The 23,088-nt window shown below is 37.3% G+C and overlaps 1 long non-coding RNA gene across 2 annotated transcripts; it reads left to right on the forward strand.

Annotated features, from left to right (window-relative positions):
* Positions 1–2: 2 nt before the first annotated feature.
* LOC128518506 (uncharacterized) lies at positions 3–20,753 on the forward strand. Of its 2 annotated transcripts, XR_008357738.1 has the most exons (5): positions 3–262; positions 394–543; positions 2,892–2,934; positions 6,964–7,035; positions 18,131–20,753. It is a non-coding gene; the product is annotated as an uncharacterized LOC128518506 (long non-coding RNA). The 2 variants fall into 2 exon arrangements; XR_008357739.1 differs by lacking the exon at positions 2,892–2,934 and having other exon boundaries at positions 5–262.
* The last annotated feature ends 2,335 nt before the right edge of the window (positions 20,754–23,088 follow it).

The raw sequence follows: 23,088 nt of genomic DNA on the forward strand, positions 1-23,088 counted from the left end.
CACTGAGCACCGAGCCTGCTGCCAAAAACACTTTCTTGGCCGCTAATCGCACTTTTTTCCTGCTTCTTTGTGCAGCAGGTATTTAAAAACGGCAACAAGCTGAAGCAATCGCGACTTTTTTTTACCCCCTGAACCCTCAGAGACTCATTTTTATCCCCCCTTTAATGTCTGATCAAAACAGATTTTTCATTCATGCGTGTATTTTTTCGCAGCCTGGAAAAGGAGTTTTAAATTTTATTTTTTATTGTTTTTTTAAATAACGGTAAGCAAAAAGAAAAAAAAAAGATCTTCAAATCTGATCAAGATCTAATGCCTGTAAATGGTTGAGCATTGAAGTTAGATCAATTTCTTTATTTTGGCATGAATTATTATTGATGTTTTTTTTTTCTGCAGGAGAAAGTTGAGCTCTGGATAAGTTTGTCCGGGTTTCAGATTATCTCTCAGATCAGATCAGATCAGATCAGATCAGAGCGCTCCAACTCTTGAAGAAAACCGTGTTATGGAGGGACAATCACACGCAAACTATTTCTAACATGCCTAAGGGTGAGTTGTCCAATTTCTGCTTCTCCTTCTTCTTACTCGCGTCAGCGTCCACGTCTGCGTCTCCGTCTTTTCCCGGTGTTTTCTTTCTTCCGTCTCCTTTCAATCACGATCGGATTATAAAGGGGGACAAAAAAAGAGTAATCGAGGCCTAAAATCAAACCTTATTGTTAGAGTGTGTTATAGATAAGACTGAGAGGTGTCCGCTCCGTGCACGCGGGAGAGAGAGAGAGAGCCGAGTGTGAAAGAGCGGCGCGTCTCTGCGGCTGATTCGGGACGCTCGTGCCCGATCGTGGCTGCGCGCGTGCCCTTCGATTAGATCCGCCCAAGCATCTGTCCGTCTAAAGCGATTGGCGCGTCCGTCAGTGTCACACACTCACACACACACACACGTCTGCGAGGTGCTTCTTCTTTTTCTTCTTCATCTTAATTTTTTGGAAGAGCGCTCTTACACACACCGAGTCTCAAACCGCATCCTGACCTACAACTACTACTACAAAGAAGTGTGTATTATCTGAAAGAGTACAAAAGCTGACGCACAGTACTATAACGCACAGAAGTGTGCGGGTTTTGACGGAACCTTTTGGGTTGCCTAGGCAACCGGGCCGACATACTAGCCTATTTAGTGATAGGAGTCTGGGTGTGCGGTTTGAGACGTGGCCAAAGTGTCTGTGCACGTAGTCGCTTAGAGTAATACTTCCTAGAGTATTTCCATAAGTAGCAGTCAATATGAACAAAAGATTAAATCGACAGGGTTTCTCAACAGTCCCCAAAGTTTTTTTTCAAGCAGAACTTCTTTCAAAAAGTTTATGCCTATTTTATATAATTAACAAAGTATAAAGGAACGCACTCGAAGTGCACAAAAGCACTAGTTAAGTGTTAACATGAGTTTATCATGAATGAAAGAGATGCCTGTGTGTGTGTGTGTATGATCAAAGAAAATGGCAATCGTGTACTGTATTATATGTATATACTAAATTACATTTTTGCAAAAATTTAAAAGTCTTAATATCTCCCATGTATGGAGACTTCTTGGACATCCTGTCGAATTATTTTGTCCTATTAGATTACAGTAAAATCATAGTTTCCAGACCAGAACACGGACGCAAATGAACTTTGCAAGGCTGTAAGAGGATTTTGTAGCTATTTTCTAAGAGTTCATTCAACACTCGGGGTTAAGCAAGGTTTGTTCTGTATAATTCACCAGTGCAAAATGTCTCTCTTCCTGCCTGTGGTCGTGATTTTGGTGCTGATAACCAGCAGCTTAAACCAACAACTGAAAGCCTTTGCTCTGCTCCGACTGAGTTTATGCGTTTGTAGTGCATAGTCGATCTTAAAAATAGAAGGAAAAAAAGAATGAAAGAAAGGAGAAAAGAAAATGCGCGTGTGAGTGTTCGTGTGCGTGCGTGTGTGTACGCGTCGAGGATCATACTACCTTATTTTTAAGCTTAAAATAAGAAATGGGAGAGAGACAGAGAGAGAGAGAGAGAGAGACAGAGAGAGAGAGAGAGCTATCCCTAACAATCAAACCCATTGTTATCTGAGGCCCGTTTTTTTAACCTCACATCAAATATTTTAATTTGTACCTAATACTTTCGACTTACAGTGAAATATTGCGCTACTACATTAATACACCACATTTGCATGCTACTAATCACTTCATGGGATTTTGTACCCCATACAAAAGATACATAATTAAATAATAAATAGAAGAAAGCAATCTCTTGCCTATAAAAGTCATGTCAGGACTAAAGGGCATCATTGACCTTCTGACCTTGTGAAGGGCCTTTGGAGATTTGCATATACAACAAGGAATATATCCTCCTGTGTTGTAGTAGGAGTGGTAGCAGCAGTAGGTGTGTGTGTGTGTGTGTATGTGTGTGTAGAGGGGGTGAGAGAAAGAGAGAGAGAATCCGTGATTATTTAAGCAAGGCTTGCTCTCATCTGCTTTAAAAAAGTTGACGACCACAGATGAGCAAAGAAAGATGAGCATGTTAATATATTGTTTACACAGAATATTTGACAAAGCACGTGTTTAATATCAAAAGATACATATAAAGCAGATGTTAAAAATAGTGTATACACATATCTCTCTCGAGACATCTATGTGTATATATATATATATATATATATATATATATATATATATATATATATATATATATATATATATATATATATATATAATACACACACACACACACACACACACACACACACACACACACACACACACACACATTAACCTAGGTACAGAATAGGAGAGTAAAACCACCATCAATTTATTTATTTATTTATTTATTTATTTATTTACCAAAACTACTATTCATATCATGTGTTTTTGATTGCAGATTCAACCTGGACTCTCTCCTATATTGATAAGCAGAGTGCCAGGTGAGAAGGCTTTAAAGTAAAGAGTTGAATGAACTGGTGAAGAAAAGAAAAAAAAAGAGAAAACATAAAAAATTGAACATTTTACTAATCTATATTATGGGACAATGTAATTGTAAAATTGTAAAATTGTTTTTGAAGATGAGAAACATTTCAATTAAGATTTTATTAAAGTTATACATTTTTGGTCCACTGAACTTAAAGTGATACATATTTTTTACAAATCTGACTGTAATTAATATGTCTGTGTGTGTAGGCTAAACTATTTAAATAAATAGGCTGCTGATAAAGTCAGATGAATTGGAATGAATTTCGGTTATTATACGGTTACATGGAATTGCGCACGTGTATTAAATAGCTACAGGATTACTGCCACTTTTTTTTTTTTATTATGTTTAAGGCCATTTCAGTACAAATAACTGAATGTAAACGTGGGGAAAAGTTTCCTGAAGGTGATAAATCACGGGAGTAAAATTTTAGTCGGGGCAGATGAACATGGAGAACATTGTGACGAGCTGGAAATAAACAGTGGAGGAAAGAAAAGCGAGCAGTGGATTAACTCCACTTTAGATCCTACAGAAATCCACCTACAGCTAAAGGAGAGATCTGAGGCCGGGACGGAGTTATTTAAGCGTGTTTTGCCATAGCTTAGACATTCCCTAAAGCTAGACTTTGTGGGTTTATGCGCCTTTACCGCACAGGAATCTGACATGAACGCAATATAGAGCACGCGTTTCTTTCTTTCTTTCTTTCTTTCTTTCTTTCTTTCTTGCTTTCCATATTTATTTATTTATGTATTTATTTATTTAAGTACCTACGCATCCTACAAGTTGCTGTGTGATTAAATTGTCTCTTTCCATAAAGAACTGACACAAAACTCAGTTACAGATTCCTACACAGTAATTAATCGCACCGCTTATAAACCAGCTCTTTGAACAATGTACAGACCTTTTATGTTAATTTATGTGTCTTCTTCTGTGCTGAATTTGATTACCCATTGCCCAAAGGGAAATATTTTTTTCTTTCTCTCCTTCTGTCTTTCTTTTCGGGAAAACTGCACAAATAATAATAATAATAATAATAATAATAATAATAATAATAATAATAATAATAATATCATCCTCTCTTCTAACCCCGAAAGAGTGTTATTGAAAGAGATTTTAGAAACCAATAAAATTCAAATAACGGGAGAAAAAGTTTATCAGAAGTCCATAAAGCTTAGATGCATACTTAATTAATTTCCTTTTTAACTTAAACAGTTTTTATAAAATAAAAAAGGAAATCATATTCCAAACCAAAACACTTGTTTTTGCGTTTTGAACTTTTTTTTTAAGTTCAGTTCCGCATTTTTCGATTATAGAGGCTGGTTTTAAGGTGTGCGTGTGTGTGAGTGAGAGTGTGTGCGTGTGGGTGAGTGAGAGGGTGTGTGTGTGAGAGAGAGTGGGAGACAGAGAGAGGGGGAAGGAGAGAGAGAGAAAGAGATTAATCAAATAAACAAATACTTCAGAAACTGAGCCACTGTTCAAATAATAATAATAATAATAATAATAATAATAATTATTATTATTATTATTATTATTATTATTACTGTTGTTATTAGCGCACATTATACAGCTATAGGATATTTGATGAAAATAAAGATAGGTACACTAATGGGTAGGTTTGGGCCCAAGTTTGCGTCATAAGCAGTGCAGCTCATATACCTATAATATGTCACATGTGTCTATTAAGATTATTCAGTATTAATGATACTTATTAGTATTTTTTTCCCCCACAAAAACTTCACTGTTTGTTCCACGGTGATGCACAGTTCTGAATGTTGATGTCATAATTAAACTGAGAATAAATGCAAAATGGTTGGCTATAAGTCTATTGTACAGTAGTACAGTAATGTATACTACAGGCACACATACGCACACACACATACGCACACACACACACACACACGCTGTAGTAATTATAGAGCTATAATATTTCTGTTTAATATGCCGGAAATGCTTTACTTCTTGATCGTGGTTAATTAATACCACGTAGGTTTTAATCCATAACCATGTCAGCCCACCAACCCGGTGTCCATATGCTGTTCACAGGTCTACCGTGAACACTTGTGAAGTGTGAAGGAAAGCAGGAGAGGTGCTTGTTAACTCCGACTCTTACACATTTACAGCAGGCCTGGCATTTTATAGCTGATATCATGAATGCTCCTGGCTGGTGTGTGTGTGTGTGTGTGTGTGTGTGTGCGTGTGTTTTATTATGTTATTATTTCTATACACGTTAAGCAAATTTGTTCTTAAATATAAATACATTCGTGAGAGATTTGGGGAAACCAGAGCAGAGCATGGAAACTGACTGGCAGCACACTCTGCGATTTAAAAAATGAATCCAATTTATTAATTGCTAATCTGATTAACCCTGACCAGTCAGATATTTGTAATGGCATTAAAGTTTCATGCATTAAAAGTAAAACACTAACTTGGTGCACTGGATGTTAATACTACACGTAATTATTATTATTATTATTATTATTATTATTAATATTATTAATATTATTATTATTGTTGTTGTTGTTGTTGTTGTAATTATTAGTAGATGGCTAACTTGCATGATTTCTACAGTGATCAGTGGTTGCATTTGTATGCACCGCTCCATGCTTCTGATATTGCATGTTGTGCGTCCGGACGGTGGTAATAAAAGCCGCTCGGACACAGGTGTACACTGTAAACGTAAATGTTCATAACTATCTCCACAGCCACTATATGGCTGTCCACAGAGCGGCAGGTTTCCGCGCCATGCACGCCGAGAACCAGCCGGGTGTGAGAGCGGAGCGCGCGGCGGGAGCCAAGCGCACCGCGCGAAATCCTGTCCGGTATTCGGAGTGCCTGGAGAAACTGCAGTGTGTATATACACTCTTGCTTAAACCAGAAAGTGGGAATGGAAACGCAGACGAGGACTGGGGGGGGGGGGGGGGGGGGGGGGGGGAGACAGAACATGAAATCCTCCTGGATATTTTACGGGGACGGAGAGGAAAAGGGGCGCGCGTGCGCTCCGCACGTCTGCATGGCACAGTTAATCCTAGTGGCGTGTGTAAGGAGGCCGAGCGGCGGGGCGCACACTGGAGAGGAGGGGAAACACTGACTCACTGACTCATCTGCTTCCAGCAAATACTTCCTTCTACACACATCCCAAATGCCTCAGTTGCATTTGTACATGCATTTACACTAAAGCATAATGTACTACTAATAATACTATTGCAACTACTACTAGTAGTAGGAGTGAAGAAGAAGCAGAAACAGCAACCAGGGCTGTGACAACAACTACAGCAACAACAACAACAAAAATACCACTATTAGTACTACATTATTACTACTACTATTACAAAATGCATGATCATTGTAATCTTCATAAAACTTCTTTAAAAAGTTGATTTAAGTCTTATTGCATCATCACATTTATTAAAAAGAAAATCAGCTTATAATATGTAAAAAACAATATGCTATTTTATACCATTTCACCAAATTTTATATTTATAAAATCTGAATATCGTTGATGATAGTAAAAGTGTAGGTATGTCTATACCCTTATTCTACTGTTTAATAAACCACCATGTTAAGCATTTTATTTGATATAAAAAAATATGTATATGGTGACTTTAATACCCACTGTAATATATCTTACTAACTCAGATATAGTGTTTATGAAAGTGAAGCAAGTGAGTACAATGAAATATGCATAATTCATTCAATAAACTTCTATGCCTTATTCCAGTACTGAAGCACACATACTCATTAAAACCGATTTTGTTGAATACTTGAATTTTAAAATGTGGTTTAATGTGAAACACAGTCTTTGTGATCAAACTTGACCTCTCATCAGGGAAAAGTTCCAGTACTTTAACCATATGCTGATTAGATCTCTCTCTCTCTCTCTCTCTCTCTCTCTCTCTCTCTCTCTCTCTCTCTCTCTTTGGGTGTGCTAGGTTGCAGGGTTGTAAGGGCAAGTGCTGACCAGCCCTCTTTCTCTGTCTGTTACTAGGTCATGGAAGACCCACCCTCACTCCCTCCTGCTGCCGCCTGCACCTCCTGATCCCCCACCACCAGGGAGAGGGTAATTTAAGCTCCATGCGATGCACCCTATTCATCACTGTCCTTTCGACCCGCTTCAAAATTAAAGTCTGATCTGCAAAGTTAAAGCGAAATGAGATCAAAATTGGCAGAGGTCAAACAGGGTGAGAACCCCTCGAAACACAAGGTGCTGTTTTGGCTTCTTTTGATTTATGTTTTTCACGAGGGGCATGAAGAAATTAATACATTAACCCAATGCAGTTGGCCCTGGCTCATGGCCTGCACCTCTGTGACGCTCCTGGCTTTAGAGCGGAGAGGATACATAAGTGACGTCTGTGCTTAAATGTTTATAGTGCCGTTATTGAGAAAGAATGAGTGACTGGAAGGCACCTGTAATAAGAGTAAAATGGCAGTATTATTTTTGGAGCACTTGTTTCCTGAGGGGTGGAGGATTCTAGCTTCGGCTATTTTGATTATCGATAATGAAACCAGATGACGTAAATCTGTGGTGTGTTTCGTGTTTCCCAAAAAACAGATGAGTGTTTAAGCAACTTTACAGCAGTTTTGGAAGCCTATCCTGAAAACTTTGTTTTCAGTTATGTATTTCTAGGAATTTCTGTGATTCCACCCAGTCCGAGGTGACAATCAGTTCACAGGGCAGGGGTAAATGGAACAGTGACCAAAACGGTATACATGGACACTAATAGACAGTGCTGCTTTTGATTTATTATTTAGCTGTTTGATGATTAGACAGAAAAAATCTTATCTAATCTCTAAATCTTATGGTATCTTCTCACCTAAAATTTAAAGCAGGATGAAATTACATTTCATTTATATGGCTTTTGCAGTCAAAACTAGCTGGAAATTTATATTAATTATTGATGTTGATTAATATTAATACTAGTATTAAAAGCAGCTCTTGCAAAGCAAGTAATTGTTAGAAGCACAACGTTTTATTAATTCTTTTTTTGACATTGGTTCCAAAGAGAATAGACAAAGAGAATGTAAAATGTATTGACGTATGTATTCATGTATATTTTCCTACTACTTTTTGACAGTTAGTCAAGTTACACTATTTAGATTTGGATATTATTGTTTTGCATTGCAAGAATGAATGTAACTGAAAATTTTCATTTTATGATAATGTTCCTCTTTGACTTTAACTGTAAGCATTAGACATGTGTTTTAGTTTCCCTTCCGCTGGTGTTCCCATTTCAAATCCCATTTCAAATCCCATCCAATATGCATCTCTCTCCATTTACCTTGCTGTGGGCACTGAGGTTTTTGAGCAAAAAATTAATAGCAAATAGACCTGTATGAGTAATCCACATTCACCCCATTTTGATGTTGGTTCAAAAAAAATAATAATTCTCAGGAGTACTTGTACTTGTACAAATTTACACTGGGATAGTATTCATGTGATGTGTATAAGCCAAAGGTATCCCAAATTCTGGATGGAAAAGTTGAATAGCTGTGCACATGACAAAGTCGTGGTAAATGATTGAATTCAGCAGGGCAAATGTTTGGCTGATTTGTTCTCTGACCAACCAACCAAAAAAACAAAAAACAAAAAAAAAAACATTTATTTCCCTGTCGATGTCATTTTTGTTTTTATTAGCATGCTATCAGATGTGTGCCTTTACAGTTGGCACCATGTTTGACTTGACACAATTAAAATGGCACTGACACTTGAAACGCCTTCTCCTGACATTTATGAAAGATTATATTACTCCTTACAAATCGTGGAGACTTAATGAATAATTTCTAACCCAGGTTGAATTTACAATTCAGTGATTACATCAGGGCAGCATAGTGGTTTAGTGGTGAGCACTCCAAAGACTTCCAGTGCAGGTGGATTAGTGTTTCCAAATTGTCCATAGTGTTTGACTGGCTGTGAAAGTGTAAGTGTGTGCTAGTGTCCTGTGATGGGTTGGTACCTCATCCAGGTTGTTCCTGCCTTGTTCTCCTAAGTACCCTGGGTTAGGCTCCATGCCTGTGGTTCATCTGAAAGTAATAAACTGGGCACAACATTGGTACATTGAGTTATATTTGATTACACCACAGCTCAACTTGCATTAAGTTTTATTTTTATTTTTCTAATGACCACAAATTGATAAAAGTTGTAAAGTGTTACAACTGGAATAAAGCACAGCCGAACCATTTAAGTGAATTATTTTTCTTTGATGGAGAGTGAATTAAAATGCACAACAACTCAAAAAGTACAAAATGAGCACAAAATACCACAGTAACTCAGTTTAGTCAAAAAGATTAGCTTTTTTAAATATATATATTTTTTATTTGTCTTTTTTAGGGGCAGATAAGCAATCAAGATTCCAAGATTTTTAATTTACAAACAGTTTACGTACTAGTTTAATTCAGCAGGGTTTCAAATACCACTTGTTAATTAAAGAACATTCTTAAAGTGAAGTTAACAACATTATTAACGTTTAGAGTCTTTTTGGTAAATGTTCTCCAGGATATCAGCACTCTTTTCTTTTTTTTTTTTTTTTTTTTTTTTCTGCATTGTCATTTTTTTTAAGCATAAACAGAAAGTCAGCTAATATTTTAATATTTCAGAATTAGGTAGTGGTTATTACAGGAAGGGGGGTGGGGGGTGTGATATGACAGAATCTTTTCCAAAATAGTTTTGTTTATTTAACCTGTAAAAATGTGACCAAGAAAAACAGAAAGACTTCCACTTTAATGGGCCGGTGTAAGTCTGCCTGATTGGACCGAATGACGTAAAGCAGCAAGGCTGAGTCAGATGTGCCTGATTGAAGGAGCATGTGTGTGTGTGTGTGTGCGCACATGTGTGTGTGTGTGTGTGTACAATAATAAATGAGAGTATCTAGGTGGAAATACTGTACTCTCAAATACAGAGTATGTATTTAAAAAAAAAGCACAGATGCGATGCAGTCTTTAATCATTGAAATCAAATGCTTACATACGATCGGCTATAAAGAAAACATCCGAACATAGGCATATGTGTGCTTGTGTATGTGTGTTTGTGCATCTGTGTGTACAGCTCCTGATCTCCAGTGCTGTATGGTAAACAGGAACACTTTCCTTGGAAAGAGGAATTTCCCCCAGCAGTCCCCTAGATCAGTAATAGTGGTGGTAATGAGCTGCAGCTGTCACAGTGCTTTCCGCTTCTCGTCCCTGATTCATGTTCCTGCTGCACACCATCTACAACTGGAACAAATGTTTACCCCAATGAGAAACAGACAAACACTGCCCAGCGCACAGATCCTAACGCACTAACTAATGGCCGCAGCCCTGTTTTGGCTCTTTTAATAATGCAAGCTAGCTATGAGATGCAGACGCCCAGGGGAAATAGTGGTGACCATTAAATGTGAGATTTTCTAGGTGTGCTATAAATAAAATGTAATAATCTCAGCAACAACAAGATACATACGTTAAAACCGAAATGGATAGAAAACAATATGGTAAGAAGAGGGATAGAATAGAATGTAGCAGAATAGAAAATTGGTAGAGCAGGATAGTATAAAGTAGGCTAGAATGCATGCAGAATATTATAAAACATACAATAAATAAGTAAGTATATATATTCACGAAGACCGTGCAACGTTGCAGAAAGGTTTAATAATCACAAAAACAAATACAATTCAGTGATTTTTTTATTTACTTGGTTGTTAAACAGGTTGAATTGATAGAATTCATTGTATATAACAGAATAAAAAGAAATATAAATAAAACATAAGTTTCATTTCCCATGTACAAGTACAGTACATTAAAATTGTGCTCAATGTAAATTGAAGCTGCAGGTATAGCGAGTAGCCTAGACTAGAATATTATAGATTAGACTGGACTGGACTAGAATAGAATAGAATAAAATCATTATATTTTTATGTATAAAAAATGCCATGTACAGTGCCATAAAAGAGTTTTGCACTGCATATGGTAGCTGATTTGGAAGCTGAGTTTTATAGAATAAAATAGAACAAGGAGGACAATAGAATAGAATAGAATAGAATAGAATGTCATTTTTTTCTGTCATGTATACAAGTACAGTACAGTGAAATGTATTATTTGTTTGTTTGTTTGGTATATTGAGCAAGCATTGAAATGGAAAGATGGAGCGATCTAAATACATTTCAGTAGAATAGAGTAGAATAAAATAGAATAGAATAGATTTTGTCAAATGCATTAGAGTGAAATTCTTTTTCCCACACATCCCAGACTTGTCTAGACTAGACTAGACTAGAATGGAATAGAATTACGGGGTTCCTAGTTTAATACGGCTAAAATTCTATTTATTTACCTATTTATTTGAATATTCCAGGTTATTAGCTAAAAGCGGGACAGTGGCAGTGGGTTTGATTCCCTCCATGTTTGATTCTGCCTCTTCCCGTGCTTGGTGGGTTTCCTCTGGGTACTCCGGTTTCTTCCCACAGTACAAAGACATGCAGATTAGGATAATTAGCGTTCCCAAATTGCCCATAGTGTGTGAATGCATGTGTATGTGTGTGTGCCCTGCAATAGATTGGCACCCTCTCCAAGGTGTGCCATGCCTCGTCCCCTAAGTTTTCTGGGGTAGGCTCCAGGCACCCGCAACTCCGAATACAGAATAAAGCGATAGTACAATATAAATACTGTAGAATAAAATAGAACTGAAGAGAATGACAGATTTTTATTGTACAGTGCCGTACAAGTACAGCGCTATAAAATAGTTTTTACTGCACATAGTAACATAGGTTTGAAAGCTGGATATAGTAGGTAGAATAAAACCAAACAAGGAAAACTATAGAATAGAATAGACGATTTTTACTGGCATGTAGGGTATACAAGTACAGTACAGTGCAATACTTTATTTGTGTTTGTTTGTTTGTTTGTTTGTTTGTTTGTTTGTGGAGCTTGCTTGTATGAGGCTTTTTAATTGTTATTTTTTTAAAGAATAAAATTACAGGATTTCTGTCTTGTATAAAAGTTTTACTTATTTATGTATGTATTGATTTATTTGAGGTTATTAGCAAGCATCGAAATAAAGGCATGGAGCAAACTAAATACATTTGAATTAGAATAGAATAGAATAGAATAAAGCAGAGCGGAGGAAGGTGGTGTTTTTTTGTTTGTTTGTTTTTTATTGTCAAATGCAGAATGTTTTCTCTCATGTATAGAAAAAGTTCACTGCAGTGAAATTCTTTTGTATATATTTATTTATCTTAGGTTATTAGGAAGCATCGAAATAAGGACATGGAGCAAACTAAATACATTTGAATTGAAAAGAATAGAATAGAATTAATAATAGAATAATAGAATAGAATGAGAGATGAGGTAATCTACATTGAATAGAATAGAATAGAATGTCTTTTTTGTCAAATATAGTATAATGAAATTATTTTCCCCACATATTTCAGTTTAGAATATAATTATAATAATAATAATAATAATAATAATAACAACAACAGAATGCAAGACAGTACTGAAATTGGTTGTAATAGTTCTGAGAAATGAGTTGTACTTCTTAGCCAGAGTTTTTATTTTATCTGGCTATCTCAAAGATGATAGTTTTGCTGCATTTCTATGAAGGATATTGTGACGAGAAAATCAGGAAACGCTGTGCTTCTTCTTCTTCTTAAAAAAATAGATTTTATTTTTCTCCTTTTTTTAAACTGTAGTTCTCATATTCATGACAGAGGTGTGTGTGTGTGTGTGTGTGTGTGTGCTATTACTCTACGTGGCGGTAGATCTGTGACTCAAAACGACACCACAGTGTGCCATGAAATCCTGGCAGTGGCATTAATCACACTTTTTTAATTAGCACAGACCAGCTTTATTAATTAGGTGTGATATGGCACTGATATGGCCTCTCTCTGTCAGCCCTCCTTCCTCATCAGGTATACACACAGGCTCAAAGGAAAGTAATGCTTACAGACACACAGACACACACACACACACACACACACACACACACACACACACACACACACACACACACACACACACACACTTTAGTCATCAGACCTCCTCTCGCACAAACAGATGTCTTAACCTCTTATAAGGAGGGAGAATGAAAGTGAGAGAAAAGGTAGAAAAGCTATGTTAGAGGTGTATCTATGCAGACTAAAATGTGGGAAGGAGATTATTATACTCGTAATATTCAGTCAAACAGGAAAACCTTTTTAATAAACCTAGAGAGTATGTAGTCCGGCCTGGTTTAGTGGAAACTGCTCGACACTAAGAGCCTGGAACAGGCCGTCTATCAAACATTGTGGCAGGAAATAAACAACACATAGTAATAAGTGAAAGTGTGTTTTAATGTCTGTTCAAGAAAAAAAATGGCACCCGCTCTTCACATCATCTAAACACGATGATGTGCTGTAGAGCCTTTTACACGGCATTAAGTAACATATCTTAAAAAATGCAAATTGTATAAGATGACAAATTCCCCAAAATAAATGTGTCACAATAATAATAATAAAAAAGGAAAGTCTTTCTAATATATAGTTGTTGTTTTTTTATTTCCAAAAGCCATACTTAGTCTAGGGTTTATTATGATATTTGAAGAAGAAACATGGCTAACGGAGTTAAAAAGAAAATGATGCAAGCAAACAGTAAGAGATTTTGCGAAGAGGAGATGTAAAGTGGCACTAAACACTTATGAATCAAAAGCAGAGTTCGCACAGCAGTCGGAAAGATGGCGGTCACGTGATATTAGCGCAGTCCTGGAGTTCTTCTGAATTTATGGATTCATGCAAAGTCATGCACATTCCGAAACCAAAACATAACTTTATACACTCTTGATCACTTGTGATCTATGCCCTTTCTTAAAACCTGAATTAATTCATGGCTGCACTGTGTAGTATTATGTATCAGTAGTCGCACCATCGTCGCACCCTTATGTGACCACGAGTCTCAAGTCTGGACACAACTTCTAATACAATGTTTTTTGTCTAGTGATTTATTTTCTTTATTCCAGAACAATAAAGGAAACTATTAAATAACACATACGGCATTAGGTAATTACATAACAAGAAAAACAACATTAACAGTCTGTTGTTATTTTAAGAGGCAAGGGTCATCTGTTCTGACATAGTTCTTGCAGAAACAGTATTGTCATGTGCATTTGCAAAACCCAATCGAGCAGCGTGATGAAAGTCCATCTCCAAACTGTACCTATGCTAAAAGGTAGTTTTTGGACGCCTCCAGCATTGTTTTAGAAAGAAATACAAAGTTAGAAGAGACGTCCAAACTTTTGACTAGTCGAACCAAAAGGTCTCAAGGTCTTTTTTGTTAGTGTACCTTTTATGTTAGACCACCACATTCTCCCATCTTTTTCGGATCTTCCAAAAGTTTCTGAGAAGGCGGCACAAACCAGACTCGACATGGATTACAACACAGAAGGTGTCTTCGCAGGAGGAGGGAGTCCTGATGTTAAGGATTGTCTGGTCAAAGAGAAAAAAGCAGCGTCAGGAAAGAGGAAGATCAAAAGATGTACCCGAGGTGCGCTGAACTGGCCGCACAGCTCGTGTCCTATACTCACGTCCTCGTACTACAGAAAAGAGCCAGCTCATAGGATCCGCCCCTATCTGTCTCTTTTTCTTTCTCTCAAAGCCACTTGACTGTGCTGGTGTTTATCTTGTGCTGACATCCTCGGCCTCCACTATTCCCTCTCCACTCGGCGCAGCAGCGCACACACCACACACACACACACACACACACACACACACACACTTCAAGAGACGGTGGTAATAAGAGACAGAGACACAGACACAGAGAGACAGTAACTAGAGGCAGTGGTCACAGGCTGTGAAATGGAAAGAAAGAGAAAGAAAGAGCTACAGAAACGCTCCCTCAGTCGTCTACCTTAAAACAAGGTCGTATGACAGTGGTCATGTGTTTGCAGTTAACCCCCGTCCAGGCTGTCTCACGCCTGAGATGTTTAGCAGGGAAAGCTCGCTCGAGCACACTGTACAAATGAGCGTCATGGCCGAGTTAAAATGACAGCCTCGAATCTAATGACTGATAAATCAGGACCCCCGGCCACACTCAGATGTGGAATCACACGGTGCTCCATGGCTAGTACACGTCCTGTGTTTATGAGTTTGTACTGATGAGTGGGTAAACATGCTCCCTGCAGCCTAGCGTTCTCCTTTACAGGCCACTGATTAGCGTCCCTGCAGCTAAAAAGAGATGCTAGCAGAGGTGACACTGGAGCAATAGCGGCTCTACGCTTCCTGCCAGATTTCATCAACACTGTTATACATCTTACCTCATGCCACAGTATAACGGCCAACCAGAAGAAACATGTGTCAGACAACAAGGCTCATAGCACCTGCTGTTATACGCGTTACATTCATCATTGATACTTTTTGATCTCTTTCGAAAGCACGTCGGCAAGTTTATACCGTAGCACACCACTGTAGAATTACACAGAGGTTTACATTTAATAATAATAACAATAATTATTATTATATTTTTTTGTTTAAGGGGCGTTTGAGTCAAACCGGGACTTTTGATTGCGCAGAATAACCAAAGTTAGCTTTTTTTCTCTATATAATTTCTTGTTCTTGTTTTACACACTGCTCATTTACACATAAAAGGAGAACTGACTTACAGTTTAGGACATGGACAGTCACACTGCTGCTGACACACACGTATCTCATACTGTATGTTTTGATCATACTGCTGGTGTCATACATACACCATATATTTTTTTTAGACTTTCATACTTTTATATTTTAATATTTACTATCCCTTTGTAACTTTTTTTAATTTAAAGTTTTAATTTATTTTTAAAATTATTTTGAATTTAATTTTTTTTATTTGACTGAAAATTCACATATTTTTATGAATTTTTTTATTTGTTACATACACAGCCATACTGTACCCAGCGAAATGCTTATACGACTGTCCGTGACCTAAAACAGGGAAGATAGAACAGAATAAAAATATTACACCACAATAAAAGTAAAATTGCACCAGAAGAATATAATTAAACTTAAGATAGGATTTTCAATAAACAATAAAATAAAAATAAAACTGTAAAATCCAAAAGTTGGGATGGAATGTACAAATATAAAAAAGTACAATAAAATACTTAAAACAGAAATATATACAATATATAAATTACACATAATGTGCTAATTGTAATTTAGGTGAATTAATTGCATTTTAATTAAATTATATTCTCTAGTGCAATATTTTCATTGGTTTGGAATCTTTCTACTTTTAGGACATTCAATCACTTTAGTCATAAAAGCATTTCACTGCATATTACACACTGTGTATAGTTGTGTATGTGACAAATAAAATTTTAACTTGAAATTGAAACACTCATCCCAACGGATACTATCAAGGTAGAAACTTTCCTCAGTACGCCGGAAGCATGATCAGACTTGCTGCTTCATGTCTGAATCGCTGGCCTCCCAGGAACTTCTTTAATGGCCCAAACATGTGGGAATGTCTAGGAGCGAGGTCAGAACTGTGGCAATAACCCCCAGCCGAGTTCCTGTAATGTACTAGTGGTGCGTTTGAATGATTGTGTGTCCGATTCCCACAGACAGATGTGTCTCCAGTTATCCATCGATTTTCAAGGATCAGGCTTCCCACTCGCTGAGTGTTCTCAGGAATGACTACAGTGGGCTCAGAGCCACATTGGCCAGGATCATCACTCACGGCCTTCTTTAAAATGTTCAATGAGGTGATGTCTCATCACCGTACTGCGCTAGAAGTCTTCTGTAAATGTTAATTGTGTTTATGCCTTTATTCATGAGAAGTCCTGGCTTGACTCGAACGCCCCTTGATGAAGTTTTCTATGATTAAATGTTCATTTAGCATTTTTTAAGAAGTAGACTCTAAGTTTAGCAATTTCTGTAACATGGCAAGTTCCTTTTTTTTCTTATTATAAAGCAAAGGCAGAACAGATAAAAGCTATTTATGGCAGGTAAAAGCTGTCTAATTGATTTTATAACTAGTTATCATTAGAAATCCCCATGGTGACGAGGAATCCACTCAGCGTTTTCTGAAAGTGATGCCAGAATGCTGGCAGGACAGAAGGGTTAGGGGGACTCGTTCTTTTAAAGCGGAAGTATTGGGGTCGGAGGTCACATGCTGAAACGCAGAGGGTCAGAGACCCAGCTGCAAAACAGGACAAAGATCTCCTGCTGAGAGAGTGAGAAGGAGAGACACAGTGAGACGGAGAGAGGGAGTGTTGAGGGTGTGTGTGTGTGTGTGTGTGTGTGTGTGTAAGTGCGGGACATAATACACATTTTAACAACTCCCTAAAGAGAGAAACGGTGGCGGTATGTATTATTAGTGACATTATTTTATACACACACACTATATATATATATATATATAATATATTATTTGTGTGTATGATCGATCAGAGTAGCATGGCTTGACCAGAAATTTAAAAAAAAAGCCTCACACAAGCAAGCGAGATAAATAAGTAAATAAATAAATAAGTGCTTGGCCTTTGCTTTGACTCAGGTTTGTACTAACACAGTCTAGTTGTGCTTCATATTTCCCTCAGGTCACTTTTTAAATTCGAAAACTCACAAATATTAAAAGGACATTTGTGAAAGTGCTTCGTTCTCGCTTTTCATGTTTGCTCCAAGAATGAACTGATGTCATTCCTTTTCAAAACTTGTTCAGTGTCCATACCTACCTACCTATTTTTTTTTTTCTTATAACTTATCCCTAATTGAACGCTTTGGCAGAGAGCTGCATTAAAAGGGTTGAAAAGCATTTTAAGATGCTGCTTTGTCACCTCTCTCTCTCTCTCTTTTAGTGAGTACTCCTTTTCCTCTAGGCTTAAATGGATAATGACCTCCTAACCACACACACAAACACACACACACACACACACACACTTACTCATCCATGCACTTCTATTTTTTTATTGTATCTACTCATTTATACAACAACGATGAAGGACAACTAGCCTAATTAACCAACCCTTGCATGATTTCTAAGAGCCTAATGTGTAATTACGATTCGCCAGTGTTCAGACTGTGAGCAAAAATAAAGGCAGACGGTGCAATGCCAATCACTGCTTCGGCTCAGATGGTAATCTTTGCGCAGCCGGTGCCATGGAAACCAATATTAAGTGGACACTATAATCATATGATTAATTCAGCTTTGCGACCTCTTTGTCTCTATTTTTAAAACAGGTGAGAAAGTAGCACCTCGCAGCCTCTGCAGACCAACACGACTCTACTGGCCTTCAACATCACATCACGACTCTCGCGCTTCTTTAGTGGTGATCACCGAGAAATCGGTGGCAACGTTACGCAGAGAACACAAAGACGTCAAGAGAAGTTGTGTTTTTTTTTTTTTTTATTTAATGTAACATTTACCTTTTTTTATAGTATAAACAATAATCCCAAACAGTGTTATGTATTTGTTTCCGTTTCTTTGTTTTCTATAAGGGTTCCTGAATGAAGATTAATGATCAATGATCTGCAAGTGATCTTGGATAAAAGGTCAGCACCTACAATATCAATTACCTACACTTACAGTATTCGCATGCTTATGTTTAACTCATTTAGCAAGATTCTGAACTATTAGTCCATTTCCACAAGTGAAGACAAATTGATCAGTTTGGTTTGTTTTCTATTCATATACTTAAAAAAAAAAAAAAAAAATAGTGTATATATATAGGCATTTGGCAGACGCTTTTATCCAGAGCGACTTACATTTTTAACTCATTATACATCTGATCAGTTAAGGGTTAAGGGCCTTGCTCAAGGGCCCAACAGTGGCATTCTTGGTGGTTGTGGGGTTTGAACCTGGGATCTTCCGGACCATAGTCCAATGCCTTAACCACTGAGCTACCCCTGGCCCAGGCATATATATGCCCTGGCATACACAGGTATATGTATGTGTATGGGAAAAGAAGAGGGGTGATTTAGAAGGAGGACCCTTTAGTATCTTTATTAATCACTTTATTCTGCCGATGGCAGTAGTGGATCCAGAGTCAAGTCTGGGGAAAAGCAGGTATCACATCACATACACACACACACACACACACACACAGGACAACTTAGAGTCGCAAGTCCACCTACAGGTACATTTTAACTGCAGAACATGGAGAAAACCCACATGGACCTGAGAGAACTTAAAACTCCAAACAGACAGGGTAACTCAAGCTCAGGATCGAATCAAGGACGCTGGAGCTATGAGACGGTGACACGACTCACCGGTCTGACAATAAATTATTAAATAAAGGTGTGCCTCTCCATATATTATAAAGACTAGCATATAAATGTAGATTCAAGAATTAAATCTACAGTCGAGTTAATAGCTAGCTGTTTTGTTTAATAATCAGCAGAAATGTTGTTTTTTTATAATCGTATGGCTGATTCAAAACAATAAAAATTTTGCACTTATTATGCTACAAAAATATTATTGTCTATAACGCAACCTGTACTCTCTAATACCTCATTTATGTATATTCACTTTTTCTATACTTACTGGGCATTCAGCTATTCTTTTATACTTTCTCGATCTCTTATACTTTTACTCTTTTATACTTTCTCGATGTCTATGTTTAAAAAGCTGAGTCAGGTGGCAGGCATAAATGCACACAAACAATTCGGTGAGTTAACGCTATATAGACAGATATTAGACACAACATAGACAACAGATCATGTACACAAGAGGAGATGTTTTGTCTATCCGAGTCTGTCTGAGACAACACAGTTCTATTGTTGCACTGTCGAAGTCCCACTCATCTCCCATCTCCGTGTCTCTCTTCTCATATTTCCTTTCATGCACACACACTTACACACACACACTCACACACCCATCATGATCACCATCTCATCACCATGACGTGCACACATCCACCATCAGAGGGCTGCCTAGCCTGAAGTGGGCTTTGACAGCACTGGGGTAGGCAGAACACAGGAAGCACATTTAGATATCAGCTCCTGTCGTCTACACCTTTTCACATCACATCACAGTTACATCCTTCTATCGGCTCTCGGAGCCGAAAGTGCGGCCGCTTCACTTTGCTAGAGCTAAATGACAAGTCACAATACGAGCACGTGCAGATGCGCGAATGAAAAATTTAGAGACGGAACAAAAGTAGAGAAAGAGGAAGACAGAGGGCACGCGAGGGAAAGAAAAAGTTTCAAATGGAGGAATGAGTAAATAATTGTGAATGTGTCTGAGAATGCAGGAGATCAGGAAAGAACAGGATGTGGGTGGCACATCAAATGCATTTCCATTCACACCAGATCATGCTTCGGAAACCCAAAGGCGGCGCAGCCTTTCTGACTGTAAAATATCATCTCACGGTATATAACATTTATTTCTACTCTGCACAGAAACATCATGTTAACACCCTACTGTCAAAGTTTAATCGTTTTTCTTCTAGAAAAATAGTTGCACTGGCTGCTTGTGTTCATCTGGACTTAAGGGTTATGAAAAACACAAGTGTGCGTATGTGTGTGTGTGTGTGTGTGGATGTAGGTGTGTATTTGAGGCATATTAGACTCTGTGCTTTGCCCCCACTCACAAATCCTAATTATTTTCTTAGTCAGCCGGGTGTGCAGAGTTGGCCAGAAAGTTGTGCAAATGCTTATTTAAGCTGTGTAACTTACATCCATATGGTTTTCATCATCATAAAGAACCGCTTGAGCAGCTTATGTTTTCATGAGGCCGAAGCTTTGGCCTGTCTGTCAAACACACAGCACTTCACAGCCCTACAGTCCACTCTCTCTCTTTGAAAAAAATGATTTACACACATTTGTATTCTGAAATATAAAAAATTAAAGCTTATGCATTGAATATTTCCTGTGTGTTGTTCTCTTTAAGATAAGATATTACAATGTCATTGTGAACTTCTTAAAGTTGTTGTGTTTGTTTAAGACATCCCAACATTAGTTGGACAAAAAAAAAAAAAAAAAATCTATTTTAAAATCAGTTCATAAAAGCAGCTCCTGATGAAACCTCATGTTGTGTTCAATACTTACCAACAGATGTCTCACTGACTAGGGTCATCTCTTTTAAATTAAAAATAAAACTAATCCAGATAATACACAGAGATCAGTGCAACATGATTCCAATAAAATAGGTTCATAAGGGAAAGTGTAGTTTGGAAATCAATCCCTGGAGGTGGAAAAACAGGGGATATCTAACACCTTCCTTCGCTTGGCGCTTCATACGAAAGCAACTGTGGGTGCAAATAAAACGCTGCTGGAATGTGAGATCAAATGAATAATGATAATAATAATAATAAAAAATAATAATACGTTTTTGATATTCTACCATAGTGTTGTTAGGTTCTTCGTTCTGATTGGTCAGGGAGTGTTAATTAATTTTCTATAACAGCACAACAAGTTTAGCTTTCTCTCTCTCATATTATTATGCTATTGTTTCCATGGTAACATCTTACACAGGGATTCGTATGGCACATTCATAAAAAAAAAAAAACAAGAAAGAACATGTGTAAATGTTAACTTTTTAAGATGGAAATGTTTATTTGGTAGTTTTGGAAGTCTTCAGTGTCAGTGGTAATGTGGCAAACAGTCAGTGGTAATGTGCTAAAGTTTTTCCAGAATGAGAAAAGTCCCCAGAATGGAGAAAGTCTTTAGGATGGATGTCTTTGCAAGCTGATTTATTTATTTTTTGTTGAGCTAATTAAGTTAAAAAAGACATGGTAAGGGAAAGCCTACTAATATTATGCCTACTATTATGTAAATGATTACTGGACGTACTGTAGCTTGTTATCTTGTGTCCTGGATGTTCCATAATGAAAAGTATGATGTTTAGTTCTTTGTTAACTTAAAAAATGTAATCAATGTAAACACTTACATACTGTACTTCTTTCTACATTTTAAAACAATCCTGAAGGCATCCAAAATATGCAATAATCTCCTTTGAACACTTGATACTGAAATGTGTCCACTACCTATGTTCTGTAAAGCCGTCTCTAATCTGAAGCTGCTGTTCATTTCTAAGGCTGGTAACTCTAAATGAACTTCTCATCTGCAGTAGAGGTAAGTTTTGATTTGCTTTCCTGGGATGGTCGTCAGTTTCATCATGGTGCTTGATGAGTTTTGCAAATGCACTCGACACAACACTGGTCTTGCAAGAACTATTCCAGAACAGCTGACCTTCATGCGTTAAGATAACACAACTGGCTGTTGATGTTGTATCTAAATTGCTTAATGCCATATGTGTTATTTTATAGGTTTCGAAAAAAATCCGGTATTGTACTTTTGACTGGTATCGTACTGTATGTTAATGCTGGGTTTCACATGTGATGTGGCGTAATTGCTCAAAGTTTAACACTGTGTTTAACACATTATTTGGTCAAAAATGAGAAATAAGGATATGTTTAGTAGTTAGCTATGGAAATACATTAAGTATGTACAAAAACACTATGTGTAAAAAACAATCTTCAATAAAGAGTTTATTGTCAGTAATTTGCACGCTGTTTTGTTTAAAGATTCAGCCTCACACTCTACAGAATACCAAATACCCAACAAGCCCAGCCCAGTCAGATCCGATCCTCTCAGGCTTTCCTATTCTACATGATAAAGGCCGAGTGTAGAAGCGAAACCGTGTAGCAGTTAGTCTGATCGCAGCAGAGCCAGGCCTTTCAGAAAAGGGATCAGTGGCAGAAACAATTGTTTTGGGAAATGTAATTCTGTGTGAAAACGTTTCATTTTCTTCCCTCAGCGCAGTAGTTCTCTGTGCAGCATTACTTTAAATAAACATCGCGATTCCAGCACGGCTTTGTGAATAAATAGAAGAAAAGGGAAGCGGCGGATTTCCTGCGCTGATTGCGCCCAGATGGGAGAAAGCTTCTGGAGCTGGTTAGCTGTCGATTAAGAGGGAAATTCAGAGTAATTCAATAAATACAGCTGCTATAGAAACCGGATTTTAATGTGTCGTAACAAGCAGAGAACTCTCTCATATACACACAGACACATGCCGTAAATGTGAAGTGCAAACACGCTAAAGTGCTCAGCAGATGACAGCTCTATGTGTGGTTATTATAAAGCTGTTAGTGTGTAAGTCATTTAGAGGGAAAAAAAAAACGCAAATATTGTATTTAAACATAGTAATATATTTTCTCTTTTCTTTCTATTAAAACTTTATCTTTCACACATTCAGA

The sequence above is a fragment of the Clarias gariepinus genome, chromosome 3, assembly GCF_024256425.1.
Source record: "Clarias gariepinus isolate MV-2021 ecotype Netherlands chromosome 3, CGAR_prim_01v2, whole genome shotgun sequence".
In the NCBI taxonomy this organism is placed as follows: domain Eukaryota; kingdom Metazoa; phylum Chordata; class Actinopteri; order Siluriformes; family Clariidae; genus Clarias; species Clarias gariepinus.